General features: G+C 34.4%; 1 protein-coding gene and 1 non-coding gene across 2 annotated transcripts in view; both read right to left on the minus strand.

Moving 5' to 3' along the window:
- Nucleotides 1-19423, minus strand: part of LOC126770169 (zinc finger protein Xfin-like) — a 36038-nt gene extending 16615 nt beyond the window's left edge. Inside the window, exon 1 of the mRNA XM_050489399.1 lies at nucleotides 19338-19423. The gene's annotated coding sequence lies outside the window, so the exon portion shown is untranslated. The remainder of the gene's footprint in view (nucleotides 1-19337) is intronic.
- Nucleotides 5704-5775, minus strand: Trnam-cau (transfer RNA methionine (anticodon CAU)). The gene has a single exon. It is a non-coding gene; the product is annotated as a tRNA-Met (tRNA).
- Nucleotides 19424-23467: the final 4044 nt, after the last annotated feature.

A 23467-nucleotide genomic window follows, 5' to 3' on the forward strand; every position in this document is an offset into this window, starting at 1 on the left:
TTATTATTGATTAAGTGTATGAAACTTTGTTGAAACAATAATTCTAATAAGTTTAAACATAAAAAATGGATACTACTGAAGCAGAAGCTGCTCAAGTCGTAGCTCTTATTCATGAGGGGTTAAGTCAGCGAAATGTGGCTAGAACACTAAAATTAAGTCGTTCAGCGGTGCGAAGAGTGTACAAACGCTACTTGGAGACTGGGGAGTATCGCCGGAGACCAGGATCTGGCAGGGGGCGTGTCACGAACCCAACCGATGACCGTTTTATTGGTTTGACGTCTTTAAGAAACCGACATCTTTCGGCTGTTGACGTTCAAGGTAGACTCCGAGAAAGTCATGGAGTGTCTGTGAGTGAAAATACTGTAAGAAGAAGACTTCGAGAGCAAAACTTAACCCCTCACAAGCCAGCAACAGGACCAAAACTCACAGCATCCCATCGACAAGCAAGACTACAATTTGCTAGGCAGCACGTCGATTGGACACTGGACCAATGGGAGACAGTATTGTTCAGTGATGAAAGCTGAATGTTTCTAGTAGGCTCTGATGGACGACGTAACGTCATGCGAAGGCCAGGAGAACGCTACTCTCAGTGTTGCATTCGAGAAACAGTCCGATTTGGTGGAGGCTCTACAATGTTTTGGGGAGGTATTTCTTTGACGGGACGCACAGAGCTGGTTTTTTTCCGTAATCGTGCTGTTAATGCTGAAACTTACATAACGGACATTCTGGAGCCTCATGTGATGCCTTACGCTGGATATATTGGGGATAATTTCCAACTTATGCACGACAACGCACGACCTCACGTCGCTAGAATTGTTAAAGACTATCTCAGGGAAGTCGAAATTCCAGTTATGCAGTGGCCAGCCAATAGTCCGGACTTGAACCCGATAGAGCACCTCTGGGACCAGCTAAAACGTACGGTTCGAGCACGAAATCCAATTCCAGAAACCCTGAATCAACTGGAAGCTGCCCTAACTGAAGAATGGCAACGGACCCCACAGGAAGACATTAAAAATATAATCAGGTCACTTAATAGGCGTATGCAGGCAGTGATTAGGTCAAGAGGAGGAAACACTCCCTATTAAAGTAAGATTTAGGCACCCAAATTTAAAAACAAACGGCATAATCGTTTTGTACACAAAAAAATAAAATTGCGTAAAATTTTGTGTTTTCGTGTTTTGTCACATATTTACCTAAAAACCTATTTTTTGCGCACTATTTCTGTTTTTGTACAATCCTACAATTGCATTTTTTCATTATCAATCTTAAAAATATAAATATGTGGTAGTTTAAAACCATACGATAGCTTTTTTACAAAAAATGTAGGTGGGTCGATTTTTTTGGAGGCCAGTGTAGTTAAGCTTAAAGTTAGAAGCGTCTTTGGATTAACGTGTGCGAATGTTTCACTGTAATTCTAGTGCCTACCAATCAAACGGACAGCTCCCCGCGAATTTATACGAGTGAAGATCTCTATCGGCAACATGTATATTACACACAATGGCTTGAAAAACGCGCCTATCCGTCATTGGTTTACTTGTACAGCCATCATTACTCTACGTCATGGCCCGACCGAGGGAATCGACGTCCGCGCGTGCAGTCATTATGCCGGCCAATCACCGCTCGGCGCACGCGCACCCCGCCGCGTTCTTTATAACACGCATGCGCGGGAATATATCACGCGTCAAGACTGAAAAGGGCTTTTTACAAACGTATCTCGTATTCGTCATCGTTAACTTTCCGTCGGAGGCTGGCTCGCCGGCGTCCAATAAATAATAAGATGTTAAAACGAGTTATTTATAAAGCTCCGTGTCAGTGTAGGGTGGCTTCGTTTTTTTAATGTCACGTTCGAATCTTGACACGGATTTGTTGAAATTGATGTGTTCGTTTATCCCGTCCTGACCTGAAGAGTCGCGCGCGTCGGGGGCGACTATCGCTTTTAATTTGATCGTGATAAACATTATAATTGTTTGCGTGCGTCCGATGATGATATTTCTATTTATTCGACTCGTGGAATGAGATGAAAATGACTGAGTTTAATATTATTCATGGTCGAGAACTTAACGACAAGACGTAAGCTATACGCGGGGCTCTTAATAGGGGCGCAGGTTGAAACACATTATAGTCGACATTCGAGAGAATTATTAAGCAGGACGAGGCTCCTGCGGTTATTTAATCATCTATTGATGCGTCTTAATAATTTGTAATCTCGCATCTTTATGATATAATACATTTGGTTATCTATATAATTAAGATACTAGTGAGAGTTTATTTTTTAATAATATTTATGAGGCTATATAACAGTAAGTGATTAACTTCACCTGATTGCCATTATAAGATATACAAATAAATGATCGATACATATAACGCACATTACTCAGAAATTTGTTTTGTTTGACATGTCAAAGCCACAATATAAAAAGGTTGAGATAAAAATACAACTTACAACTACAATAAGTAGTAAGTACGTACACGTGTGCGTACACGTGTGCGTACACGTACACATTCATTAGATTCGCATTTCTTAATAGTTTTAATTTACTCTCTGTTTTCTTAGTAATTCCATATATTTTTAAACTAATTGTGGAATCCTATTTTGGTTTAAGTGATATGTTATATAATACTTAATATAATAAGGTATTTATATTAACTATTAGATTACCAAATAAATAAATATATTACATTTTACACCGTCAATATGCCAACGGTCTATATTGTTACACTGGCTCATTCAGATTTCGAACTGGAAAACAGCAATATTTTTAATTAATTTAATTATATATTTTTTTCCTGGGTCATTTTTTTCACACACGGCCTCATCTGATCCCAAATTAAGCTTGTACAGAGCTTGTGCTATGGAAACCAGACAACTGATATACTACATATACTGTTTTTCTTTTGTAAATACATACTTATATAGATAATCATATTGTTGATCAAAAAGTCAAAAGTCAAAGTCAAAAATATTTATTCAATATAAAAGCGTTACACTTGCTTATTGATTGTCATAAATCGTCTTGTTAGAAGACTGCGTGAGCCATTTACCGGATGAACAAGATAAATTAATATAGAGGATAAAATTATACAGACATAGACCGTAGACATTTTCGCTGTAAAAAATATTAACTATTCCTTACATCATTAATGAGCCACCAACCTTGGGAACTAAGATGTTATGTCCCTTGCGGCTGAAGTTACACTGGTTCGCGCACCGTTCCAAGCGGAACACAGCAATAACAAATATACCTTGGAACATATGAATATGTCGTATTTGAGATTAGATACAAACATTACACAACAACTGTCTATTTTCCATTGATACACAATTATAAATAAAAAACTATGTAAGTTAAGGTAAAGGTAACAATCGAGCTGGGCGAATATATTATGTGAGATATGGTATTTACTGCTACGACCAGACTTGCGTTACACTGGCAAATCGCTTTGCGTGAATACGTCAGTGTAATCTTACCTTTAAGCTTAATAATAGACTACATGGTCTGAAGTCTTTATAAATACAAGCGGCTCGAACACGCAATTTCTTGAAACCTACCCATAGAAGTGCGTAGTATTAGCACATTCATGTAGATTATAGATGAATGAACTAATATAAGTAAAGACTTATGTGATGGGAACGAAAATAAATCTATCTTCGTGTCTACTCTGTCTGTTACGCTTTCACGGCTAAACCACTGAACCGATTTTGATGGCATTTGCTATGAAGCAAGCTTGAACCCCACGGAAGGACATATGCATCCACCCTGCTAATTAAATGACTAATTTATTCTGAAGTTTTTGCTATCTCGTAAGTATATACATATGTAGGAATAGGTACATACATATTTTTCAATGAATTATACTACTCGAACAGGGAACTATTTATATTCTATATTAGACCAATATTGTAAAAAAATCAATTAGAAAACTTTATCAATGTTATTATATCATAAATCATTTTGTTACTAATTAATGTTACTAAAATAATAATATTTATTATCAAATAAACAGTTGTGTTCATAATTTATTCTTCGATAAGTAGTTTTATAATAATAATAAACTATCCTCGACAAATCATAAAACTCATATGTTTAAAATCATACGAAAATGATATTGTCTAACAGATTCAATTGAGTATTGACCATACTACGATATCATCAAAGAGCTGATATAAACGCCGCAAGCAAAGCTTAGGACTTCTGGGAGGTATAGATTAGAGTATTGACCATAACGAATAAACATAAACATCGGGAGTCCATCAAATATTCTATTGATAATCGAACCAGGAGTCAGAACTTCAATCCTATTATTATGCATTGGAAATGTATTAAAAACATTGGTGGTCACAAAGGACATGTCAATCTGAACCGAATATCGCGTATACAAATTCGACTTTATAATCAAATTTTTGTGTATAATTAAGCTAACAATAAAGGACAAACAAAAGACGCAAGACCTGCATGTTTTGGATGAAGTTTCGCCACAGGTGAATTGCATCGAAGTTTACTGAGACTTATGATTTTTCTTAAAAGACGAGTCCCTCATGATGAGAAAGGTTATAATTATATATTGTGATTCATATCAGATAATCGTTTACAAAAACATTTAAAATAGCATTGCAGCATATGCCCGGCAGTAATTCGTAATTGATAAACAAATACACATTGATTTACACCGGGAACAGTTCAGACGCAGCAGCTTTAGGTGCTTTCCGAGACACGGGAGTTAAAACACTCAACATGCAGACTCCGGACCGCAACTGAGAATTTCTTCACAAAAATCTAAAATTTTTTACAAGCCCGACCCAGGGTGTTCGCCAAGGACTTTGGGATCTGCGACCACTTAATCTAGCCATTAGACAAACGCTTTCACGTCGTAACTATTCAGCCGATCCTCATACACGTTGTCAGAGGAGAAAAGGACATAATATCCTACACCTCGCCTCTCCTCAAACGCGGGCGAAACCGCGCGCGAAAACTAGTATATAATATGTTAAAGCGAGGGCACGTCCTAGTCCACGCAGCACAGACGCTGGGACGTGACGCGATAAATCATCGGTGGCACAATAAACTCCAAGATTTCAATTAAACATAAATCTCGTATGACACACCGCTAATGGAGTTGAAACTCGCGTTCCTAAACGTTTGTCCGCAATTATATTGCATTATAATGTTGTTGCGTTGCGTTCGTTTTGTGAGCCTCGGTGATGGGATGGAAATTGCAATCATAATTGTTTTAATAATCTGAATCATACAAATACTGTCGCGTCTATTATATGTATAATCAGAAGCTCGAGATTCCCTTCGGGAGGTTTTTACGAAGTAGGTCTATTTTCGATAACGTCACAAAATTTTTAAGTAGAATAATATTGATTATAAATTGTAAATATAGATTTTGTACCTTTATTTAAGGCTCTGATTAATCCAAAGCTATATTATAAATTTACTTTTATACATATGGTAACACTGTCTAATTACTAACTTCTGATCATATTCATATATCTATGTCACTGGGTGTATATATATATTGTAACAATTTTTAAATTTCTTCATAATATTGTTTACTTGGTACGACACTAGATGGCGCTACAAGTATGAATAATTGTTTGAAAGATTAAAGTAAGTTTATAATTGTATATAATATTTATATAAAAATACAAATATATGTCATATATAAAAAATATGTTATTTAAAAAAAATAAAAAGTTTCTAGCAGAGCGTGGTTTCGATCCACGGACCTCTGGGTTATGGGCCCAGCACGCTTCCACTGCGCCACTCTGCTCTTATTCATTTCTGTGAAATAGTCGTAGTAAATATTATTTAGTCAGTTTCGTATGAGAAACTGATATGACTTATATTTATATAAGGATTAGGATAAACGGAATTATATAGTGATAATATGATATTGCAAGCTAATACAAGCAATACGAATACTACTTGTAGCTACTAATTTTAATGTTTTAAATTTTTATTATATTTATATAAGGATGTACCGACCTTTGTTATGTATAGTTTGTATTTTGGTTTTAGTTATCTCTTATAATCTTTTTTTTATTAATTTAATTACGATTGTTAAAATTAATAATAAAATATACTGTATTTATTGTTTTTTTTTAGTTTTTACGATGCGAACTAATGATCATTTTCTTAAAATGTGTGAAACTGGTAAGCATATCGCTTAATTCAAATTTCATGAAGCAGACATAGGAACTAATTAAAAACAAATGCAATAAAAATTGAAGCTACAAGTACTTTCATTAAAAGCAATATATTTTTGAAATTAATTACCTAAGCTAAGAAATATTTTAAATACAAACTCAAGCCATGTAATAGCCATATTAGTGTATTATAAAGGCATGTTTGCATCGCTCGCATCGCGTCGGATGGATCACTTTTATGTGTACGGGCTCTAATAAGTTTCTCAGCGACGCGGAGTAAAATAAAAACCAGTCGATATTGTTCCGACGCGGCGTTGACGTGCTTATTAAGAGGGAAAATTGTAAATTGACTCGCTCCATGATTGGCAAGGGAATATTAGCTGGATGCAATTTTGCCGCGTCCCTGTTTGTGTTTTTAAAGGAATTTCTTGACGCTAATCCATCATTTCTTTGCGCCATCGCTTTAGGTGAATACACTTTTCAATATACTTGATGTTACGTGTAGGTAATTACGAAATTGTCAACGCTTTTCAATTGATATGTTATTTTTTTATTTTACACGTAAGCGCGCGACGTTGACATGTTTAGTTTGTGATCTGATACTAGATGGCGTTAGTAGTACGGAATTGTTGGACGGAATGTCTAGTTCTATACTTAATTTTTTCGTTTTTAGGTATATGGTTAGTTCAAGATTTTCTCTTATAATTTCTTGTGACTTAATTTTTCACGGCTTTTGTTGTGACTTTTAATTTTTTATATTTAACTTTTATTAAAATAATGGAAATATAAAAAATTAATACAATTTTATATTTTGTATAACGAGTGTTTCAATTTTTAATTACAAATTTTGTAAAAGAGGTATGAAGTTTGTTTTAAACTGTTTTTGATTAGTAAAATGTACAATTTGAGCTCATAATAAATATATATATATCTATATTGAAATTATAATTTCCACGTGTGTACGAGGTACAGCAGCGCCCCTGGCGGTGGGCCGCAGCTGTCGCCCCGGCGCGCCCCTATTATAGCTTTATTATTGTGGTATTTCCAATATCTCCAATATTTTCCCTTTCCGCGTCTCCGCCATCTCATTACTGGCTGACGGCGCTAATCCGTCGGGAGACGCGCCTAATGGAGGTGATCATGTGTCCTACGCATTCAGACATGACGTATTAGATGAACCTTGGGGACCGGTCGTAATAAACGAAAAAAATACATCGCACACCTCAATATAAATCAAGCTGAGAAGAAATGCCAATAAATATCGCGCCGAAATCCAATAATTACGAGGCAATGAGCCGACCGGCAACAAATCAACGCGCGCGCATACTAATGCCTTATCCTAACATCAGATTAAAAACATCAATACTTGTCAATAGAGGTCGCCTCCCACGTAATTATAGCCAACAATATCCCGGGGAGGCTGAGCCAAAAGGATTAACGTATATCAAGTAGAAATAATTGAAGGAATCGATTAAATGAAGAGTATTAATTGGTGATGCGCCCGCGCAGCCTGATCCCATCTCGCGCTCGCGCGCTTGATGCGCCTCGTGTTATATCATTCGTATCTCGATCTACGGTTACAGGATCTAGGTTCTTATTCGGTTTATACGTTTCGAGCTTAATATATATCGGTTTATGGTTTAACCTCGATTAGTTTTAATCCATTCTTATATGTTGTTGAGGATGAAACTCTTTATTAGAGAAGATTAAAAGAGAGAAGATGCCTAATGGGAGAATATTAAATAAAGCTCAATATACAGTGGTATTATCAGACTTTTATACCTAGAATAAACGAACAAATATCCACGACATTGGCATTCTTTTCTTTCTTTTTGTTGATTAATATTGGTCATAGGTTCAAATCCGGGCATGGACCGCTCAGTTTCAGTGCCACCACTGTTTGCCATTCGTGTTTCCGCTAACCCGTGCTGGAGCAACGTGGTGTAATAATTTCCAAGTCTTCCCCGTAAACGAAGTTTTTGTAAGATTTGCCTGAATATATTATTAGTTATTGTAATCGTAGAATAATGGACCCGCGACTCATTATTATAGCCTTTTTTTAACAGATAATATACTGATTGTTAAATATTGTTAACAACTCAAATAAAACATACATGCTTTTTGATAAAGTTTTTTTTACATTTAATATGTTTTTATATAAAAGGAACTTCAATATTTTTCTTTTTTTTTTTTTACTAAATAAAGATGGAGTGAATTTTCGGAACAGCTGTCAATAATTAGCAATTTAAAAATCATATCATTTCTGTTTTTAAGCGCTCTCATTTATTTTTCTCGAAGCTGTATGATATTCGATATGAATATAAAAAATAATAATAATAAAAAGTTTGCAACAAATTTGAAATTCAAAACAGTATCAAATAACGCTAAACACTTCAACATAAAAGTCATAACTTTTTAATTTGCGTTTAACGAAACAGTATCGCGATTAACTCAGTTAATACGCAATTTAAAAACCGAACAAACGAATGTATGTAAATTGCTCAGCTATGTAAAAGCCGGCGATAACCTTGCAATATATTCATGCGACTGTGTTCAACGAAAATGAACTTTATTCCCTAGTAATAAGAGTCGTACGGATGAATAAAAAACATTGTCGGTTCGGAGTGAGCTGGAAACAAGTACGTTCAGAAACTGCTTACACGAATTAGCGCGTCAAAGGGGCGAAGGGGGGCGAAATTAGAAAATTCGCCTCCTCCTACGTTCCGCACGTCATAAACTGACAATTTACGATAACTCCCGGATTAGCCTGTTTGTCTGTTATGCGTCCGAGTATGACGGGGGTCGAGGGTGCAGGGGTAGGGGAGGGATTGTTTTACATTTGCATTCGCGAGCTCCTCCAATCGGATTGATCAAATGTTTCCACGCTCCGAAACTAGATAACAGACTTTTACTGTCAATTGTTGAGTGAATTCGAGGTTTCCATTTCGATATACAATAATACATACTTTTTTATACAGAATCATTATATACCAAATAGTAATTAACCAAATAGGTACGTATATAAACAAACAAATAAAAGCGTTTTAGCATTTTAACTAAAAAAGTCGCCTGAACCTCTTATTGTATTAAATATTCCTACTTAATGATTTTTATTTTTTTGTTAGAATAACTAATCGTACTATAAAGCAGATACTGCACCGGTCGATAAGTTTAAAAACGCCGCACCGCTGATCACCGACATTACCCGAAGCCCACTAATAAAACAACCACGAAGGTGTTTTATTGTGAAATTAATTTGACTACAAAGTCGTTTGCTTTGTCCTCGTCCACATCTATGTAGGCCATTAAACGTTACGGCGACCATGCTTCATAAAGAGTACGGCCGTAAAAGTTAACTATCTGTCCCGCGGTCCCGCCATCCCGCCGTGCGTCCCGCGCGCGCCCTGCGGGACAGATTTGAGAACGTATTTCGTGTACTGTCAAATATTTTTTGATATCATTGTTGTTATTTAGACTAGGCTCGGAAATGTTTGTGAACATGAAAGAGGCTATTTTTAATGAATGTTTGAAGTCTTAGATATATTTATGAAGTCAAATAATGAATTTATATATTTTTTTAATTCGTTTTTCATATAATGTTTTCCTATTTTATTTTTCTTTTTTAAATTTAATCATTTATTATACTTATGTTTTATTGTATTTGTTCACATATTGAATGGAATACATAACTTGACTACAATACATAGCCATAGTAAATTGGGATGACACCTTTGCTGACCCAATGTCTCATAATCAATATTAAAATTACTTCTACATGTCCATAAATGCTGTGCGACTGTGGTCACCGTATTACTAATTTCTTAAAGGGCGACCGCGACCACGCTTCGTAAATAATTGTCGTGCTAAAAGAAAACCCCAGCAAATCTACGCGATTAGCATAAAAACCATCTAAACAGACCGACGGAAGACATCGTCTTCCTTCCGCAATATTTGTGAAAAAATTACACACTTCCGTCCGACATTTTGTCTAGCGCTAACAAACAAAGTTGCTAATGTTAATTGCAATGGAGGAAATAAACTTTAACTCGACTACGCGTTGTTACGGACAGCCATTCATTTTAACATTTATAAGTTTAGTTTTTCTTATCAGCTGCGACCTCAAGATCTTAGATAAGCAAGACGTTTTAACACATAGATCTTAACTTATTAAAAAAATATGTCGATAAGAACGTTTTATACTTTTAAAAAAAGGTTACTGAACATAGCGGGTTCGAGTAAGGACCACTGGATTTTTGGCTTAATTTGTGCTTTTAATTCATCTCGTGCTCGGCTGTAGAAAACAATCATGAGTAATCCTTCAAGCCTCGGATGAAAATTTCTCACACATGTCTCCACCAAACAGTGATGGAGCGTTTCCCTTGCCCAGTAGTGGGATATTTACTGGCTGGTACTTTACAGTTACTGTGATTTGATGGAATTATTTTATAAGTGCTTTTCGGATGGTACATTTAAAATACTATAAAACAGGACTTTTTTTATTTTTAATGATATTATGTTTAATTGTTCAGTTCATCTAAGCAAAGAATAAATAATTATAATTGCGGTAGGGAAAGGCTAAGAAATGTAACGCCTTTGTAAGCAAATACTTTGTAAATTTCACGACCTCTTTCTCCTACAACAATGTATATAGTTTATCTTTATATTCCATCTGAGTCAAGTGTCATTTAGCATCTTAAGAATTGTCAGCGACGCCTTATCACATTGGTCACTTGAGACGCATTTCGTTTCGAAACAGTCCATCCACGTAGCCTATTGGACGTAGCATATTTCAGAACATATATGTAAAGATAATTTAATTAATTTCAATGGATGAGTTATTGAATAGCACAGTAGAGAAATCGCACAGCCTCAAGCAGACACGTCGCGTCGTTAAAATTTAGGAATAACTTCGCCCGCAGAAGCCCCCGAATTCTCCAGACATCTGTTCCGAATCGCAATAAAAGTAGACGGCGGCAGAAACATAGAATTTTATCACGGCCGTGTCCATCATAAACCATCCCTCGCCGGGAGGGGGCGCATAAAAGTTTACAGGCATTCGGCTAATAAATCGTGTCAAATAAATAAGTGTTGAGTCGGTTGCCGGCATATTGATTCGTCATGTGCCGCCTTAGAGAGGGTCGGGGGGCGCGGGGCCGGGTGGTCATAAAGGTGCGTAATGGCCGCCGTCGGAAGACAGCGCAGTGGCGCGCATCGATTAGCGCTCCGAGTCGCCGTCAGCCGCCGACGCAACGAACACTTCACCGGGCACGGCGACCTGATACCGCCACACCTTCTAACCCAACGCCTCGTCGTCTTATCTCGACCGTTCCTTTTCAATTTTCACTTAAACTACCACAAATCCGTCCGCTCTAGATCTCAACGTTCTAGTTTGAAGTTTAAACGGAACTTTACCAATTATCGTTCATAGATGGCGCTAGTCGTGGCATCGGTGGCGCGCCTTCGTACCGTTCCAAGTGTACAATAAAACATTGGTTAATAGCTGTAATTGTGTCATAGCAAGTTAATAAGTCGTATAAATCATACGCGGTCGAATCGTAGTTATTAAACCTGTCGGGCGGGATATAGAAACGTCATGTAATCCAATGCGCGTTTTGTTTATTGCAAATAATGCTCGGATACGGGTTTGCGTGCTCGTCCGATCTAAATCTCTCGTAATGGGTAATATGAAGAATTTTAATAAAATGGAAGGTTAAGACGATTGTTGATATTTATTGATCGCTCGGCTCGGCGTGTCGGTGTGTCGGTGTGTCGGCGTGTCTGTGTACAACTTGACGTATTATTGCCGTAAATTACAATATCATTATTGTCGAAGGACTTGTCTCAGGATTTCCAATAACAAATAACCGATTTTACAACAAAGTATTGGAATACAGGCTGTTACAATAAAATGAAATGTAACTCCAAGAAAAAAAAAACAGATATTATGATTTAACGAATTTTGATCTTAATCAATTTTTTTACGAAACGACTAATTGGAAACGGATCTATGTTTCTGGCTATTTTAAGAAGCTTTAAAATACCCAATCTGGTATGGCTTTGGCTTTTTTAAAAAAATTAAAATTATATTAATATGATTACTAACCTATTGCTTAATGAACATGCATCACATTCAATTTATACTTAGTCAAAATACTTTCTATCGAGCACATTTGAATTGTCATTTTACAAGATTGAAATAAATTTAAAGGTACCACGTGTTCGATAAATATTATAATACAAAATAAAGCGTGTATTTAATTACATTGACGATGATAAAATATAAGTCATTACTTTTTATAGATAATTGGAAAGCATCCTGTGCACGGGCCGGGGCTCGAACGCCAGTCCCTCGACTTATTGCCGCTGCCCTCGGACGTTGATTAAAATCTCTCACTACATTCACACAAAGCTTTACTTTGATATATTTATAAATCTTACGAAACGTCTGCTCCGACCCGACGACCTGACCTCATCGCTACACGATTATGACCTCTAAACCGTAAGCCGCTGGGTATTAATTAGCATATCGGCCAAGTCAGAGTTGCCTACCACCTGTCAAGTGATATATTGACTTTAAATAACATATCTTATTTATGTTGAATCGGAAACAAAATGTACAAAAAGTTTTTATTATAAATAATCGAGCTGGCGGAGTGGGTGGACGACTAAATTTGTACGAAGCCTTGTATTATATCATGTTCTGTGTATTTGTTCGCTAGTTCGAGATAAATTGCACTAGATAATGTTTCTTTCTGTAATAAGTTGATACGTACTATTATTTTTAACGTTTATATGATGTACATAATATTTGAATTATTTTACAAGCTTTTATGAGGGCCGAATGCAACTGAATTTTAAATCAGTACTTGTCATGCGATTGTACTGACATTTTGGACACACTTGGCGTTTGGCGACGATACAAATTAGATTTTTTTATACGTCTTAGTGTAGAGGTTATTTATATAAAAAAAGTTTTCTTGTAAATAAACTTTTTATGACTGATTATATAGGAGTTAATGGCGGTTCAATATTTTAAAATTTTCAAGTTAAAATTTCGAGTTGACAGTGTTCATGTTTTTGAGATAATGGTAGCGAATAACGATCATAATTTCGAAAAACTGCTCATGGGTGATATTTGTATAAACAGCGAGTATTTGTTTAATCTATACTCATACAATCATTGTCTTAACTGACTATCAACACACCGCCAGAACTACTGGAACTAAGTCCAGAAGGCTGGAATTTTGAAACCTTGGTTTACTTTACACAGAGGCCATGGATAAGATATTTTTTTTGTAAAATATAACTTTAAAGGGGTGTATGGGAAGGGTAGCTTTGTATGAATTTTAGCCGTACAAAGTCGGGACGGGCTAGTTTTTCAATATGAAGTTATATATTGGTTAATTAGCTTACAAAAACGGTATGTCATGTGTAAAATGTGAACTGTTAAAAAAGTATTAAGTTAGGTGAATACATAACGACCGAGTCTTGCAATCGTTTTCATACATACATAAGTTGATTTATATGTAGGCGAATTTGCTATAGGGCAATATATGAAGGATAATTTTAAGTAAATAATTAATTTGAGAACATTTTTTTTTCTCATTCTTTCATTATCGATTTGTCTTTTGAAAGAAGGAGACACAACATTGTTTAACTAATCACTCGCTAAGCATAGGTAAGGCCGTGTATTGTTTGTATATTGCCTATTTTAAGAATGTTAAGACTTACACCGCGCTGTTCTTGTTTCTGAACGGTAAGGTAACGGTTACGATACGTTTCCGTTTCTATTCCGATCCAACGTCGATCGAAACGCAACTGGATCGTTGTATTTCGATTACGATAAAATGTTAATTTGGTAGAAGAATTGATTACTACAAATAAAAAAACCTCATTATTAATACAAAATAATCAAATGAAAACTAATAATGTTATGAGCAGGCGCATCTGCACTCATTAACACATTCAAGTAACATTGCTTAACTTATTTTAATTGGACATAGTATCTGAGATCAAAAAGTGGACAGCAGTGCCGTATTGACTAATAGTGTATACATATAACATGAGATAGGTTATACTTCTCACCATTTCGATATCTACAGACCGAACACATCGCACCACCAGGTGGCCACCCTACCATCTGCTTTCCTTGTATGTATAAACGCAATAACATTACTGATTACATCTACTAATGTACTTCAGTTTTAGTGAGAAGTTAATTTTGTTTTTATTACTTACAAACATAGGTATTTATTAACGCACTTGAAATGTGCCTCAGATGGTTAATGAGTTTCAAAACTAAGCATGTACTTTTTCAATTAGTTGAGAAGATTATAAATGTCCCACTGCTGGGCGAAGAGGATAGACTCTTCACTAAGTGATAGTTAGAACCTCATCCCACGATATTGTTTAATTGCGATATGGGCAAGTATTAGTAGGGTTTTTACTTAATAAACATTATTTATTTATTAAATTAGAATGTCAGTGGTTCTTGCCCGAATATAAACCCGTGATCTTGGGTTAGTATTTAGATGTTCCATCCACAGGGCCATGTCGGTCTTGTAAAGACTGTTATTTAATTAAGCATCCGATGCATCTGATACGATTAAATCCCTTATCTGCTTTCGACGTGTATTCATCCTGTTCGACAAATATATAGCCTTCGCATTGTTCGATATTTCACTTAAACGGGACATTAATATGAATTTTAATCATAAAAATTATTAATATCGTTATATATCACAACCTTTTTCGGCGCAGTCCGGTGAACCATTAAAACGAGACATAATTCAACACAGATCGAGCTGCGAGGCCCTGAGTCTATGACACACTCGCTAAATCTCTCTGAAGGCGGTCTCTTGCTCCATAAATTATTATTTTGTAAATAAAAATAATGAAAAATAAAAACGCGTCCCGCGCCGGAAACATTCGTCCCGTCACGGGTAATCCGGGACACTTGATTTATTAATAATTACCGCATTATATTCTAAGTCACGGGACTATTTCCGTACAGTCTGTATATACGAAATAATTTTATTACTATGATTAAAATGATGTCCCACCGAATCATATAAATTGCCATTTTTTTACTTTTTTTGTAGATAGGCAGACTGGCAAACGGGGTACCTGATGGTAAGTGGTCAACACCGCCCATAGACATTGGCGTTGAAAGAAATATTACACATCCCTTATATCACCAATGCACTACCAACCTTGGGAACTAAGATGTCCCTTGTGCCTGTAGTTATACTGGTTCACTCTGTCTTCAAACCGGAACACAAAAACACTAAGTGTAGTGATTGGTAGAATATGTGATTAGTGGGTGATACCTACTCAGACCAGGACGCACAAGGCCCTACCAAGCAAAATACATATTTATATTTATCTTAGAAGATCTTGTGTCAAATGATTTTTTAGCATCAGGAAAGTTTCACTCAAACGTTACATTTAGAACGTCGCACATAAATTCTTATTATACTTGCGTGTATCTTATGAAATGTATATATTTATATATTACAGTTCCATATATCCCCGGGTCAAGCCAATAAAAAGTCATTCGGATTATATGTCAAGATCAGGCCGGAAACCGAAAGTAGGTGGCACACTCTAAATGCAGGTAACACTCTGCCCCTTAACTCCTTACAGCCGTAGCTTTGCCCATCACATCGGTTTATGAGATATGAAGAAATAGAACTTGCTTCTTTACACACACTTCCTTGACATTCGTAACTCGACACTCTAATTAAACAATATTATACTAAAAAGTATTTTTATAACCCATGCTGTTTTACTATTATTGTCATTTTCTGTCAGCCGGTGCAAACCGGTTGAAGTACCGATGGCAAAACTAAGCCAATCATAACTGCATTTACTTATACTTTTAAACAACAGATTGACGTGATCCGATTTTTAAGCATTAGTTCAAAATTTGCTTATTATTATTTAAATAACAGTTATTACATTTCATTTTGTCATGTTGTCCTTACAAAAATGTAATTTACGAAGTCGTTTATAATCTTAAGAGTTTATTCTAGTAGAGACGACATAATATGTCTATATCAAGTTACAGTTTTTTGCATAGGAGTACTGAACGAGAACATAACGGTCTATTTAAATATATAGACCTTAATCCTTACAAAATAAGCGATATAATATATAAAAAAGAATGATTTTTCATTGATTTCTCACGATCCTCGTTCTGGGTCCACTATTATGCAGCTAGTCGTAAATCTGTCGCATCGGACGTGCGTAATCTTCTCTTTATGACGAGTGATGAACTGCTATTGTTTGTCAATCGTAAATTTCGTTTTTTTTCTACACCTTTCATTGTTGAAGTTTTACGAAATATCAAGGGAGATTTTTCTAGAAACATTACATTACAAAATATTCTTTGGTGTGTGGTTTGGCGTGTTTTTTTTTTAATTTAAAATGCTTCACTGCACAATACAAATGTCGAGTTACTATTACTGCTTCTTTATATGTATGTTAATTTTTTAATTAATCTATTCTTTTAGGAAGAACATACAAATTAAGAACAGAACCTCCAAAAGGAGAGTAGACCTCAGCCCAGGTGGAGCATTTACAAGCTGTTAATTTACTTATATATATTATTTATATGTTAAATTAAAAACGTATATTAAAGATAATATAAAATGCTATTTCAATAAATGTGTACATATATTTGAAACGCATTCTCAATTTGAATAAATCCCGGAACCGAATTTTATACAATAATACACTTATATGTATATTAGATTGTTTACAAAGACAATAACAAAATTACAAATGTTTTGTTACCTGTTGTTGTCTTTAATGAGGACAATAAGCAATACGGGCAAATATTCTCTATCAGTGGTCACCGCTGTTCAGACTGATACTGTACAACATATAAATAATAGCCAAAACTGCCAATGTGCTGACAAGCCTGAAATCGAATTTGATACACCTCTTAAGCTTGTAAATTTAAAGGCCCATTGAAAATGAAACAAAATTATGAAACTGTACTGGTAGATTATCTACCTTTCTTTGTGTACCCATCTATGTTTTACGAGCAATTATTGAAAAAAAGAGGAAATAGTGTAACGCTTACGTGGTCGCACTTTTATATATTTTTTTATTAATATGATAATCTTTACCTTATAGGGGATAATGCAAATTCATTAGTGATTTTTATCGTTTTAAATGCAAATATTAATAAAAAAACCGGCAATTTATCGTTTGTATCGGTTGTTTGACATGTTACGTTATAGTTTAATTGATAGTCGATTCTCACGCATAATATATCGCGTGTTATCATAATCGTTCACCGGTCTCGCTTCTAATCAAGGTTTTGTTGAGTGAATAATTATATGTCAAAACTGTATTAATTAAAAAATAACTTTATGTATACTTTAATATATTTACGCTATGGAAAGGAATTAATAATAAATTAGGCTGTATAGTGTTTTCACTCAAACATACTCACATTCAATTAATAAAAAAAGTAATTGTATTGATATTACGTTCGACTTTTGAATTTGTTTTTTTTTTAGCGTGGATTCAATGTTGCCTCATGTCAGGGACTATGTGGCGTATTTATTCACGGCACTACCTACGGTCTACAGACCGTTCCCCGCTCGGTGGGTCTTATCTGTCTATCTTTTGCCATTCCGATAAAAAAAAATATTGATATCTCTATCTGAAGTATATCTTTTAAAATGTAATTAAAGTAAGCAAAGTTTTCAAGATTTATATATTTATAATTAATTTTCTGTCAATATTCGATTTACGTACAATATGATGATAAATTACTTTGTTTCTTGCATAATGGTTAGCTAATACTGATGCAGATACCGGGTTTGAAATAAGCCTTTTTTTGTATTGACACCATTGTAATAAATAGGTTGGTATTATTAATTTAATTAATATTATTTGTATTTACATAATATATGAATAAGTTTTTTACTTTGTTCAAGCCCGTCCTGGTATGTACTACCTATAAACTCATCAGATATTCTACCGATAAATATCAATAATTTGTATTGTTGTGTTCCGGTTAGATGGGTGAGCGAGCCAGAGTAACGACAGGCACGAGGGAAATATCATCTCAGTTGCTTAGGTTGGAGGCGCATTGGCGATGTTAATGGGCGTTGCTGATAGTAAAAAAACCTAGGTATTTATTTAAAAATAAATATTCATACTAAGGGCCTAATCATAATTCTAATCATATAAGTAGGTATGTACATGTTATATAAATTTGAAAAAGTAACTTTCAATATATATATATGTTTTTTATGTTTCCTATATGTAGGCAGACGGACAAATAGGCTAGCTTATGTTAAGTGGTCACTACTGACGCTGGCGATGTAAGAAATATTAACCATACCTTACATCGCCATTGCGCCACCAACCTTGGAAACGAAAATGTTATGTTATATTTTATTCTCAATGGACAAAAATATAATGGTATGAAAAAGAAAATATTAAAGAATATGATGATAAGAAATGTCATATTAACAATTCATATTATCATGTTCTTGTCATCAAAAAATATTTATAGAATATTAAATTATTTTTAGTGATATAAAAGTACTATATTTAGACTACACCAGGTAGGTATGCTGATATTAGATATATGTATTTAATGTATTTTGCATAAAATATAGAATGTCCGTAGAAAAAATCTAGTAATTATAAAATCTGAAATAAAACACGAAACTAATACAAATACATAAGGCCTAGCTACAAAGCACTTCTTAATATACTATAAAACGGAAATTATAACAATATTAAAAAATAGTATCTACTAAATAGTATGAATGATTCAGTTTTCGAACTATCTTAATTTAATTACCCTAATATTATCAGTGTGCAAACTCCGCCCCTCAATGTCAACGCCATCTATGTGTGACGATATAAAACTTTACTGTTCTAACATTTTGAGGTTATGTTCGAAGATTTTATTATTTAAATACATCGGGACCCTCGCAAAATGTTACACATTAGAAAATTGATGTAACAAAATTTTGTCTTTTATGCAGTGATTTTGTTTTCGCGTAAAATTATGTTTTATATCTATTAAAATGTTTTAGTACAGACTGCTTAAAACACATCAAGAAACATTGTAAAGTATCTATGAAACAGGAAAAGGCATAGCCATCATTATTATAGATTGAAATGTCGAAAACTAAACATAAAAATAACTTACCAGGCCTTATAAAGATTCCAGATTTATTTTAAACACAAATTAAAAGCAGAAACAACACGATTGTGACTCAGCTCACTTTGCGTCCGTGGGACAGAGAGCGTTCCGAAGTTAGCCGAAGTACGTGGCCCGTCCCTCGGCGGCCCGCCCCCGGCTTGACGGATTCTTCTGACAGCAGACGCGCGAGAAGCGCCCACTGTTTTGTACGCGTGGCGCGAAACGCAAAAATTTTCGCGCACCATGCGAAACATTTAAAAATCGAACGGAATGAGCCCGTACGCTTTTTAGTTGTATGTGAGAATGCCTTGAACACTTCATAGAGGTAAAGTAAAAAAAACTAAAAAACATGATTTTTTTCAAATGAACGAACTTATTATTAGTACTCGTAAAGATAGTGATTAGTGCACGAGTGATGATAATGAGTACATTGCATAAAGCTTGAGGTTTTTTTCGTGCCTTGATCCCAGTGTTGTGGTATATTGAGGAGTAAATAAATTAATGAAAATAAAAAGGCATATGACAAGTCCGTGTAACCGGTCGGCGGGAACAGATTTAAATCGTTGAGCAGGTAAGTCGGACAATGGCCATCGAGCCACGATTCGCTTAATTAAACATGATAAATAAAAAACCCATAAGCAGACCATCGTACATTCAAGATCAGGCAGCTGACTGCGTTATTTTGCTTTGTACATGTTGCGAGCTACTAGCTAGCGCGGATTTTTATTTTTGATTTCAACAAAAACTTTTAGAACTTTCACACAAAACTATTTTTAGTTTACATTTGTTTTTTTTATATAATTTTTTATATAGATAATTTAGCTACTTCCTTTTATGTTAAAAATACGTAATTATTGTAAAATAAGTATAAGTATTTGTATGTGTCATTATTTTCATTGTAACAAAATGTCAAGATGTTTTATTTTGAGTTTTACGATAAAACTATAAATATAACACACGTCACCTTACACTAATAAGTATAATTAATTACCTTTGCATTAATTACTGGTTTTGTAAATTATGGACGAACGGATATATTTCGTAACACCATAAGAGATGGCGCCACCTGTCTCGAAAACATGAATATGGAAAGAAATAATTGAAATAAATTCACCGACTATCACCGACGTTATAATAAAATGATATGTTTGCATACGTTTATTTTTAATTTATGTATAAAATAATAATTTAAGGATATATTGTCACGTTATTTCTACGAACACGTGAATAATAATTAACCGAACATATACTTGACTAAAATTTAAAATAACATAATTAAGTGCCAGAACGTGTAATGTGATACTAATAAATTTATATTATAAATTTCAACTATTACATTGAATTGTAAATAAAAATAGTAATAAAGTTGGTTGGTACATAAGTACGTGTTATTTGTTTGCAGGTGCAAGTCAGGAAACCATTTGTAATTACGTATATGGAAATCATATAAAAACACTTAAGTTACATAAAAGTTTTATTATTTAGCGAGAATCCAGTCGAATTACAATAAATTATTATTATGTTTGGTAAAAATGCATGCAGACGTTTCATTATAACAAAGACAGATGGCGTTACTTGTTCTGATTAAGAGCTTAACAAAATATGTTTTGAATTTATTCAAAAGTATTTTAATTTGTTATGAATATATTATAAGCACAAAAGATACGTACGTTATTATTAATGTGTAACATAGCAAACATAAAAATAGCTTCCTAAAGTATAGTCCTAATTATTTTTATAACTTTAAAGAAAAATTATAATGTCGATTTCTTCTCTTTTCAAAAATAAAATATTATACCTTTATGTAATTATTTATTTTTATATCTGGATTTTGACTCTTTATGTAGGGTCTTGAAACACAATTGAAGGCTATTAAAGTGGGAAACTCGCACTATGTTATGTTATATATTGATAATAATCGTATCTTCAATTCTAAATATGAAAATTATTTTAACTTAATATCTACATAGTTAACTTACTAAGGGTTGCGAAGGGTCACGATCGATTAACGATTTGCGTAAAAAATCCGTTCTGAAGGAAAGCACATACAAACGGACCGTGTATACTACGGTAGTGGGAATGAGTGAATGTAATGTATGACAATTACATTAATAGCAAAATGGTTTTTGAGTTAACCTACAGTTTTTTTTTTAATTTATTTTATGAAGGCTAACGAGCAAATGGTCCTTTGCCTATAGCCCCTGGCATTGCAATAATCATAACTCTTTACTCCGTCTATGCGCCGCGAATCATGGGTCATGTAGTATTTAAGATACTTTGTGCCTGTAATTGCACTGACTCACTCTTTATTCTAACATTTCTAAAATGCACTCATTGACATCGTTTTCTAGATTTTTAATATTCCTTGTTTGGATTAAAGTAATAAATTTAAATCCATAACATTACCTGCAAAGGATTTGAAGAAAAAAGGAACATTATTTCTTTTGAAATAGAAGCTTCGTTTTAAAATAAGACAAACGTCAGTTGTGTTTTGATGGGCGCAAAAATCTCATCTCGAAGGCGCGTGTTATGTCTACCAATCTAACTTGGCTCGTTGTCGCACCGTTAGTGTTGCCAGTTGAGGAAAATTCCCACTATCCGGTAAATAGGAGGTAGGGTCATCACGGGGAAAGTTTTAATGAATTGCTTAGGATTTTGTTTCATTCATTTTTGGGTCATACTGAGCTGCATACCAGATTAGTTTTATGGTTTTTGTGTATTAAAAAAAAGAAATATAGCTTTACATTTAATTGATTTGATAAATTACTATTCGAAGGTAACTTGTCAATGATATGATTTGAATTTATTTTATGCATAGCAATACACTTACAGGCTCTTATTACTTTACTTTCAGTTTTTTTTAAGTAAACGTAAACACTACTCGGCTGCAATTTTATTATATATTTCTAATAATATCTGATAATTCGGTCACTAAAGTGCTGTATGAGATTATTGACAAGCGTATCAACTATGAGTGACATTTGAGTGAAAGCGGACGAGATAAGGTGAAGGACGTTGTATCTCCGAGATTATCTGACAAATATTTGCACACAAAATGTATAAATTCATATTTGACGTGCGTTTAATGAACAAAAATAGTTGCTTCAAAATTATTTGTTCAGAATTAATGATTGAATGTAGATTCAAACGTGAAGAACTGGAAAGAAAATCAAATCAAAACAGAAGTACTTGTATTGTTTTGATCCGGCTAGAAGGGTGGGTCAGCTAGTGTAACTACAGGCACGAGGGACATAACATCTAAGTTCCCAAGGTTGGTGCCACATTGACGATTTAAGGGATGGTTAATATTTCTTATAGTTACAGTGCCAATGTGTTGACCACTTACAATTAGGTGGCCCATTTGCGTAATTATTGTAAAGTATTAATTTTGTAAACAATTAATTAACATAAAAAGAAATTGACATACCTATTTGTTTTACGCGTTATTTATTTATTGGTTAGCTATGTCACGTGACGGTCACTGTTATAACACACTAAACTCTTATAATGTTCGTGTTGAGCGACATTTTATCCATCAATTATATTATATACAAATAAATATAATTGAAGCTAAAATATTACTGGTTTTAAATTTAAATTTAACGATTATTATACAAAAAAATACTCTTTCATATTATTGGTTTAAAATTATTATAATTAAGCTAATCAACGTAATCGTTTTAATTAATTAAAATAAATAGAAACATGGATTCTATTGCTTTCCGTAGTGAATACATAAGAACATATACATAGTGTAGTCAATCTCCTACTACAGGGCTTATAGTTAAATTTTTACAGCCGGAGTTTTCGAATGACGTTGTCATTACAAGCTTCCTCGTTGATCTAATGTGTTCAGCTTATAAGGCCGCAGACCCTGAGCCCGGAGACTAAAATCGGGAAGTGTATCCGTATTGTATACTCTATATTCCTATAGATTGCACTTGTGTCGCACACACTTGTGCACTATATGTCCTGCCGACTGTCTTGTTGGTCTAGTGGCTAGATATAAGACCGCTGACCCAGAGGTCCTGGGCTTAATTTCCAGGTCGGGCCAATAAAATTCTCAGTAGCATCCCGGGTCTGGAAGTTGAAAGTGTGTACACTCCCATGCCTCGGAAAGCACGTAAAGCCGTTGG

This window comes from Nymphalis io, chromosome 8, assembly GCF_905147045.1.
Source record: "Nymphalis io chromosome 8, ilAglIoxx1.1, whole genome shotgun sequence".
NCBI lineage: Eukaryota > Metazoa > Arthropoda > Insecta > Lepidoptera > Nymphalidae > Nymphalis > Nymphalis io.